The 10,294-nt window shown below is 35.9% G+C and overlaps 1 long non-coding RNA gene across 1 annotated transcript; it reads left to right on the forward strand.

The window, feature by feature from the left end:
• Positions 1-251: 251 nt before the first annotated feature.
• Positions 252-1,224, forward strand: LOC133784186 (uncharacterized). Its single transcript, XR_009871189.1, has 2 exons — positions 252-909; positions 992-1,224. It is a non-coding gene; the product is annotated as an uncharacterized LOC133784186 (long non-coding RNA).
• The last annotated feature ends 9,070 nt before the right edge of the window (positions 1,225-10,294 follow it).

The raw sequence follows: 10,294 nt of genomic DNA on the forward strand, positions 1-10,294 counted from the left end.
AGCTCCCAGAAGCTTTTTACTCACGTAGTATGTAACGTCCTACGTTTTCCGGTACCTTTAAACGACTCGGGTCGGGATTTTTCCCCCGGGTTAAGAATATTATTTTAAATAATATTATATTTTGTTTGTAAGTATTCCATGAGTTATTGCTAGCCAAAATATGAATTTTGTGATTTTAAAAGTCAAGATAAGACTTTCGGTCCTGGACCGACACAAAAACCCTAATCGGGTAAAAATCTCAGAAAATAAAACGAAAAATCATGGCAATTATATTTTGGGCATAAAATACATTCATAAAAGTTAAAGTTTGGTCAAAAATAATAAACCTAAAAGAAAATGGAAATTTTAGGGCATTTTGTGTTAAATGCCTAATTTTACCGAAATGGGGAATTTTATTCTATGAATGGACCTTAGGTTAAATTTTATTATGTGATTAATTAAATTAAATGTGAGAGACATTTAATTTAATTAATTAATGTTAAGTTTGGTGATTAAAACTTAATAAGAGTGAAAAAGGTGTCAAAAGCCAATTTGGACTTTTCTTCTTATGAAACATTAATAACCTTTATATAAAAAAAAAAAAAAAAAAAATTGAAATGATCATATATATAGCAAGGGTTGGCCGGCCATGTGCTACTTTAGAGTGGTGTGAACCCAAATGTTATAAAGTTTAACTCCCATTTAATGAAGAAGTCAAGTGGGCAAGTGGGTAGAAAAGCACTTAAGTGCTTTGTGATATTTTGATGAGTTTTGTGAGCAATTCCCACACTAAGAACCGATCACTCTCCCTCTCTCATTCACTCATCTGATTTTTGGAGACCTCTCAAAGTGTTCTCTCCATTTTTCAAGCCCAAGAACACCAAGGAAACTTTGAGGCTAAGTCTTGGTCTAGGAAGTATTTTCCCTAAGGTAAACTTTCACTAATCTAGGTTTTTGTAAAGTTTTAAGCATAGAGTTTCAAATAGATAATTGACTATGTTGTTGGGGGAAGTTTGTTAGGGTTTTTGAAAGGTTTTGAAGGAGTCAAAGCTTATAGGAAGGTCCAAACCTTAAGCAAGAACACCAAAGAGGTAAAAAGTTTACTTTTGATGATTTTGTTGTAGGGTTTTTAGTTTTAAGCATTATTTTGTATATCTAATGCTTAAAGTTTCTTGTTGGTGATGTAATAAGGTTATGGTAGTTTTTTAATAATTTTTATGATGCATGTGTATTGATTTTTGAAAATGGGAACCAAAACCCCCAAGGGTTTTGTAGGATACCCTAAAACAAAACATGTTTTGAGCTGTGACTTCCAAGGGGTCAAGCAGCCACTGTATATTGTTTTTGTAAAATTAAATTGTACTGTTATGTTGTTGAGATTGAGTACATAAAATTGAGCTTTTGAAACACTAAAAAATGTTTAGAAATGAGTAAGTTATGCTATTTCAAAGTTTAGGTAAAAAACTGTTTTTTCGTATTCTCATTTTCGGAACCAAGTTTGGACAGCCACTGTATAGGGCAAATGAACCCAGTTTTTTCTAAAATTTTGTGGACATATTTCTGGCATAACCTATTAGTCCACTGTAAAATTTGGTAAGAAAATATTAAACGGTTTGAAAGTTATTAACTGTCAAAGTTTGGAAAAAATAAGGACTTGAAAATAAGGTCATTTTTACCTCATTGTCGGAAAATGATTTCACCAATAAAAAATTCTCATTTTGACCTAAGATTTTACAAAGACCTAAATGGCATAACAAAAATGGAATTGGGAAATTTTGGTAACAATTGGGTAAGTAAATTTCAAGTTATGAACTAACGAAGTATGTAGTTAAAAATGTGAAAATTAGGTTTTTCACACTTAGTGTAAAAATGAGATTTTGGAACATAAGGTAAAAAGTAAAATTTTGTTTATTTCAAGATATAAATTGGTAAGTCTTGAAATCATATTTTCACTAAAATTATCCCTTTGAGTTTAAATGAATTATTTTTATTAAAGAGTTTTTATTCTTTTTAAAAATAAGAGATTTAATTTATTAATAGTTAATAAATTAAAAGAGGGTTTAAAACCCTATATTTTGAGAAAAATAATTAAATAAATTATTTTCCTAGTAAGTAAAATTAATTAATTGCTTTTGGAAAATTAATTAGTCAAGATGAGAAATTTATAACGGTTTTCCTAATTAAGACAAATTAGGCAATTTTTTTAAAACGGTTTTTAGATATTAAAACCTTAAGAAAAATAAAAGGAAAATTTAAAGAGTTTATTTTCTTTAAAAATAATTAAGGAATTTATTTGTATTTTCTGGATATAATACCGGCTAAAATCTTACATATTTTAACCGACTAGTCGAAAGTGCGGGTTAATAGCGATACCTTGAAAGAATAAGATTTTTAGCGGATTGTGGGAAATACCATTGTGATACCCGAGCCTAGGTATCGAGACCTTAGGATAGGTCTCCCCGAGACTTAGGGTTTAGTCTCGAATATTTTGTATAACTTTCCTTAATAGGTTTAAAACCAAATAAGGATTGTAAATCCTTACAAATGACTTTTATTAAAATGACCAAACTGCCCAAAATAATAATAATGAATTATTAGTGCCATAATTAATCCGAGTATACTGTATGGATAACTACCGTATTGGCTAAGCGTAACTGGACTGAACGTTGGAGGGTGAAAACTTGCTGAGCGCTAAGGACTCCAAGTAAGTCAACTTATATTGTATGGCTGCAACATGAAATGATTATTGTCTTGTATGTTAGTATAGGGATACATGCATATATATAGGTTGTCATAGAAAGTTGCTTAGAGACGTTAGTCTAGTGAGTGCTGATTTAGAAAATATGAATGGTAGAAGTCCGTCATATCCTAGACGGTTGATCCCCGTCACACTGCTTGATTTTATTTATGTCCGGTTCATTACCGCGACGAGTGGCCATGAGATGAGGATAAGCTGGTTAAACCTAGGGGCGCCAAGATAAATGGGACCTAGGGGCCCTCATGCTTACTTAATCATTGGACGGTTAGAATCCGAGCAAGTGCTCTGATAAGTTATTCCCGGATAGCAGCCGTGAATATTGGCCATTCCGTGAGAGTGCCTAGAGATACTAGGGGTTGCCAAGATAGAGTGAGGTTGAACACCCTAGGGGCAGCTGCTCACCAGCACCACTGATTAACATAGAAGTCTCCATAAAATCGTGTAAATTGGATTACACTCTTGAATATGTAGCGATGCCCTAGGTAACACGATAGTTACCCTTGATGAGAATATTTATTGGCTAGATCTTAGTGTGGGGACTCAGTTCTCTTTTACAGATTAGCAATTATGTTGGAGGGCGCGTTACGCATGAATTGTTGGAAATTGTCGAGCGTTGGTCTCGAATTATGTTGTGATATAATATATTTGCTTGCTCAGGGATTTTCTGAGTGCAGGGATATAATTGTTGATAAGATATAGTTGTGATATAATATATCTGCTTGTTCTGGGATTTTCTGAGTGCAGGATTTTTATCTAGATAGGAATTAATTTATCCTTGGTTATCAGGCATGACCATAAGTTTGCCAGGACGCTTTAGCATTCTTGAAATTGATTGTTTAGGGTCCGGATGGGTCCGGAACCCTAATTCTCTACATGCTTTGTTTGAAAGTTGATCTTACTAAGCGTTTTCGCTTACCTAGTTGTTTCATGTTGTAGGTAAGAGCAAGGGCAAGGCAGAGCAGTGAGCGCTGGAGTCTTCCTTGCAAATGTACATGTGGACCGACCTTTTGGGAAGCCTTTTTATTTTTGGAAATGTTGTGTAATTTTCCTAAACTAGGCTCACTCTAATCTTTGTAAAACATGTTTGTAACTAAATGTTAAGTATGGCCATACGACTTTTTAAAAAGTTTTTTTTTTCTATGGGTTTTTGAGACATTTTGTTAAATGAAAACATTTATATTTCCGCTTTATCGAGTCTTGAAAATCCGGGTCGTTACATAGTACACCAGTTTCTGCACCCGATTTTCTTCTCGAACAAGTACGGCGGTGCCCGCATTTTCCATCACAGCTACGTATAAGAGCAAACATTCTCCAGCTGCTAGTTTTGATAGTATGGGGGGTTCATCCAGGTGAGTTTTCAGATTCTGAAATGCCTGCTCGCATTCTTCAGTCCAAAAACTTTTTGTTTCCTCTAAGCAAGTTGTAGAATAAGAGACACTTGTCAGTTGGTTTTGAAATAAAGCGTTTAAGGGCCGCCACTTTCCCAGTAAGGCTCTGTAATTCTTTACGCGACTTAGGTGAAGGTATTTCTAATAACAACATTTTCTTCTCTGAATTCACCTCTATCCCACTTATGTTGACTATGAAACCCAAAAAAACTCCTGATGAAACCACAAAATCATTTCTGAGGGTTTAGCTTCATGTCATATTTCCTTAGCACGCCAAAACATTATTCCAAGTCAGATACATGGTTATTGGCAGTCTTTGATTTAACGAGCATATCATCGACATACACTTCCATTTTTTTCCCGATCTGGTTAGAGGACATTTTGTTGAGTATTCGTTGGTACGTTGCACCAGCATTCTTCAGCTCGAATGGCATAACCTTGTAGCAGTATACGTTATGCTCAGTCATGAAGCTAGTGTGCTCTTGGTCTGCAGGGTTCATCGCGATCTGGTTATATCCAGAATATGCATCCATGAAAGACATGAGCTAGTGACCAGCTGTTGCATCTACCAACGGATCTGTTGACTAATTTTTTAATCAACTGACACGGTGTCAAAATAATTAATTTGAGAGCTTTTAGTAGAACAATCAATGAACAATAAATGATCCAAAAACCTAATAATAATTAGCAATAAATAGCGAAGAACACCGGGATTTATAAAGGTTCAACCCCAAGAATTGGTAATTACCTACTTCGTCTTAGTTTGTATTAATCTTAAAGGTTTACACAAGATCATAAAGGATTACAAGTGGATTTCTATGTTTAAAAGACAATACAATAAGGCAGAATCACGACTAGGTATAAAAATAGGTTTTTCAGTATATTTATGAACATTGGTCGGTAGGCGATTTCGTGAACCCCCTCCATTGTGGTGGAGGGTTTGTGCCCCGATCAACATTTTAGTAACTTAATAGACTGGATGTTGGACTCTGTCTTCCTCTCTGACTAGGATTGCGCTGTCAGCGTGCTCTGTTACTGCTAAGTATATGCACAGTTCTTCGCCTTCCAGAGGTTTTGAAAGGATCGGGGTTGTTCTAGCTGCTGCTTTAGAGCTTGGAAAGCTTGTTCGCACTCCTCAGTCCATTCAAATTTCTTGCTTCCCCTGAGGATTTTGAGAAATAGAACACACTTATCAGTAGATTTGGAGACAAACCTGCTTAGTGCTACAATAAGCCATGTTAGGATTTGCACGTCCTTGATCCTGGCTAGTGAGTGCATGTCCAGCAAAGCTTTTATTTTTTCGGGGTTTGCTTCTATTCCTCTAGAGTTCACTATAAACCTCAAAAACTTGCCCGACCCCACAACAAAGGAGCACTTGAGAGGATTCAGCTTCATCTTCTACTGCCTTTGGTTGTTGAAACATTCCTGCAAGTCATTGATGTGCCCCCCAGCCTTCTTGGATTTCACTAACATATCATCAACATAAACTTCCATGTTATTGCCAATCTGATCCTTGAACATACAATTTACCAGACGTTGATATGTAGCTCCAACATTTTTGAGGTCGAATGGCATGACCCTGTAGTAGTACAACCCTACGTCTGTGCGGAAACTAGTGTACTCCTGGTCGAGGGATGGATGCTGATTCGGTTGTACCCCTAGTAGGCACCCATAAACGTTAAAATCTCGTGACCAGATGTAGCCTCCACCAGCTGGTCAATTCTTGGAAGTGGGAAGTAGTCTTTTGGGCATGCTTTATTTAAGTCTGTGAAGTCTATGCATACCCTCCATTTGCCATTAGTTTTTATCACTAATACAAGGTTGGACACCCATACTTGGACACCCATACTGGATAGAAAGCTTCCTTAATGAAATTTTTATTCCATAGTTTCTCCACCTCCTCCTTCAGCACGTTAGCCCTATCTTTATCAAGTAACCTCCTCTTCTGTTGTACGAGCTTGAAGTGGTCGGTATTAATATTAAGGGTGTGGCTTATAATAGTTGGGCAGATCCCAACCATATCCTCTTGGGACCAGGCAAAAACATATTGGTTGTCACAGAGGAACTGGATCAAATAAGATCTTATGTCCTCGGACAGCCCTTTCCCCACCTTGATGTTGGTATTAAATGATCAAATCAAAGGTACGCAACAGAATATATGGCCCATTTTAATAAATATTAATACCATCCAGGATCGTACACATATATAAATATTAAATCACACACAAATAGATTAGGGATTACCTCTCGTAGCCTGTCAAGTGTCCTTCAGTCTTTTTGTATAACTCAACGATCTTCCTATCTAGTGTTCTGAGATCTCACATCCTGATCTTCCAGACCAATCCTCAAACACACAAGGACATGTGTGAGCATGTAGGATTCAAAAGTTCATTTATGTGACTCCCTAGATGTACTCAACACATGAGATCTAGAGAGCTTTGACAGAGAGAAGATTTTAAATAGTTTTCAGGTTTAGAGAAAACTATTGGTTTTAGAGAGAGAGTTTATCATTTTATTTTTCAAAATAATAATCAAGCCTTATTTTGAAAGTCACGCACTATTAGACTTATAAAGATATTTAATATAATTAAATAATATTTATTTAATTAAAATATAATTCAAATTAAAACTTATTAGATATTTTCATTTAATTATTTATATAAATCATATTTAAAAAATTGAATAACTCATTAAACAAACTTATTTGAAATTCAAAATTCAAATTCCAGGAAAAAAATCCCTGAGTTAGGCGCCACACACTGTACTGTACATTGTATGTCGCCCAGCCCTATTAGGGTTCCCTAATTTTCTCATTTTTTTTATTTAATCAACTTTTAAGACAATATATTTATCCCAACATAAATATCAGTTAATTCAAAATTAACTTTATCTTAAAATATCAGTTTTAAATTAAACAAATAAATATCACATTATAAATAAGTTATTTATTATTTTCTCTCTTTATATTAATCCAAACAAGATTAATATTAATTTTAACCTATAGTTTTTCAAAATAAAAACTATATAGTTAAATAATTAATTATTTCACAATTAATCAATTACCTATAATTATCACATAATTATTTCCTTGCCCTGGAAAATTAATTCCTTTGTAATTTAGTCTTTTCTCTTTACAAATCTTTCTTTTGACATCCTTATTGTAGGACAGAGGTTATCCGGGGACCATGGACCTATAATACGAAGCTCCAGTAAACTAGATTATTAATTAAATTCTTTAATCTAATAATCTCATTTATTAATTCCATGATTACTCCACTATAAATATGAAACCGCACTCTAAGTATTTATAGAATTATATTTATAGAGTTTTCTCTAGTAGTTCATTTATATAATCAATATATGTAGTTTTGTCCTCCATTATTGGTTCGTTAATTAGAGTTTGTCAAAATTACCGTTTTACCCTTCTAATTACCTCTTGATCCTTAAGTGCCATTAATTCACTAGTGAATAATTAATCTATAATCTAATTATAGATTTGAGCTCAATAACTATTCAGTTCCAGAATCAACCCTTAAGGGAACCAATATTTGATCTGTTAGGAAAGCGTGGATTCAATTATTGTAATTCATGTTCCCAACCATCCATGATATTGAATCTCCAAAACAAAAGTCATTAGCCTCATTATTCTGAGAGACCTTAACGAGTGAATCAAAAGATCAAATAAACATAAACAGGAGTTCATGAATACTCAGGATTTAGACTGATCTACAAATGATCATCTATTATGATAAGAATCAAATCTTTGCGTCAAACAGCAAGTTTATAAAGATAATTAATTCTCATCGGTCTTGTCATATATAATCTCTATTATATACAACATCTTTACTAAGATGTCTATCCACATCAGTAATCTGAATCTAGATTACTTGCATCTCATATGCTTAGCAAACCGTACTAGTAACCATTCATTAAAGATTCCTTATTTTAATATGTTACTAACTATTTTATTCATTATATATGATCTTAATTCTCTCTGTAACGCCCTGGATAGCCAAGACCGTTACACTGTATGTTTATAAAGTGCTAGACTTACTAATCAAGTCATTTAATTAAGAACGTGTTACTGAAACTATAAAGGTACTAGGGTTAAAATGTTTTGGTCTCAAAAGTCACATTTTTCATAAAGAAACATTTCCTGTTTACATGAGATCCCAAAAATATAAAGATTGAAATCGTTTACAAAAGATTCAAGGACTAAATACAATATTAGCCATATTAAGGCAAAACAGACAATTAGGCAACCCCTGTCCTGATCCACTCCTCGGCCATGGCGACCGAACAGCCGGCTATGTACATTCCACCCCATAGCCCTCCATCCCAGGATTGGTCCAACTTGCCTTTGCCTTTACCTGCACCACGTAGCACCTGTGAGCCAAGGCCCAACAAGAAAACACAACAACAGAGCATACGCAATCAACAGACAATTCAGTATCTCATATTGCATCACATATTCTTAATCATATCAACAATAAGAATAGTCAAGTATTCAGCATACTAAACATATCAATTCATAACATACACCAAATCACATATGATAACTAGGGTTAGCGCCCTCAGGCCGCACCCTCCGTTATCCCACTGACTCCGGCCCGCTTAAACTGAGCTCAGTGAATATTAAGCTATCCTCGGCTACAAGTGGCCAAGCTGAGCCCTGTGCGCAAATATTGTGTACGACACCCTTAGGCCGCTATCACATGTCCCATGGAATAATACCATCATTGACATAATACAAATATTGGGAGCACTTAGTCCCATCACAAACATATAACCGGGGGCAGTTTTCTTACCTTTCGATTCGCTAGCTTTGATCACTTGACTCCTTGAGCACGATCCCTCTCGAGCCCTAGCGCTCACCTAATCACAACCATAGGTCAAAGTCATCACCAAACCTCAAGTCCAAAACCTAGCCTCAGGACCAATCCCGAGCCCCCGGGAAGTCCTAGTTCCACCAAACAGGGTGGTGGAATCGAACCCCGAACCCTTGGTAAAAAACCCTTGAAAATAACCCTAAAATCCCTTTCTGGAAACAGGGCAGCGCTACAGTGCTCTTAGGAGGACACTACAGCGCTACAAGCAGAACCAAAATCCCCTAGATAGCATGGCCTAGCGCTACAGCGCCCAAAGGCTAGCGCTGTAGCGCTAGTCACAGACAACCAACATCCCATTTTTCCTTCCTGCGATTTCCTTGAACCAAACTTAACCAACACTTCTCCAAACCTTCACCAAACTCAAAAACAAGATTATTAACACACTCCACTCATCCCAAGCACCCCAAATACTCAAAACCCAAGCACGTGCATCCCTAATCTCAAAATTCACCATAGCCACTTCTAGACTTCAAAACTCAGCAGAAACCAGTCAAAACATCAAAGTTAAAAGCTCATAATTTATACCTTTGATGGAAATTCAATTTCAAGTTAGCCTCTAGACCCCCTTAGCTTGCTCTTCCTCAACCCTTGGCTCCAACTTCCCTAGAATTCCCTATCAACACATCTTAGATACCTTAGTTAAAAACCAAAACCAGAATTGAAGGAACTACAAAGTTTTACCTCAAGTGATGGTGTGTTCTTACTAAGCCCTTCCAACTCTTCAAGCCTAGCTCAGGATTCCTATTGCTCAGCCTAACCTAGCTCCCCTCTGAGTTTTGCTCCAAGAAAACACCCAGAAATGGTGAAGGAGATCACCAACCGACTCCTAGGAAAACATCTCTGTTTTCTTCCCTTTCTTTTCCTTCTTTTCTTTTTAGACTTCTATTACATTCTACAAACTCCACTGAGCATAAAGCCTCAGTAATACCTATCTCTAAAAATCCAAATGACCATTATGCCCTCCCTTTTAATTCTAAACCTTCAATCCACTTAGGGGCATTTTGGTCATTTTACCCAATTCCCGCTAATTTCCTCGAATGTCTCTAATATTTCCCGCTTACCTCCCGATACCTAATTAATCACCAATTATATTCCTCGATGTCAAAATTGACTCCAATATACTCACTAAATGCCCATTTATACCCCCAGGCTCGCCCCGTGCCGGGTATAAATCCCCACTGTGACTTTTCCGCTAAACCGCTCACTAGGATCGTCTCGAGTCACAGATCACAGATATATCCACATAATAATGTGGTCTCAACAATTATCACATATATAAA

Source organism: Humulus lupulus, chromosome 6, assembly GCF_963169125.1.
Source record: "Humulus lupulus chromosome 6, drHumLupu1.1, whole genome shotgun sequence".
Taxonomy (NCBI): Eukaryota; Viridiplantae; Streptophyta; class Magnoliopsida; order Rosales; family Cannabaceae; genus Humulus; species Humulus lupulus.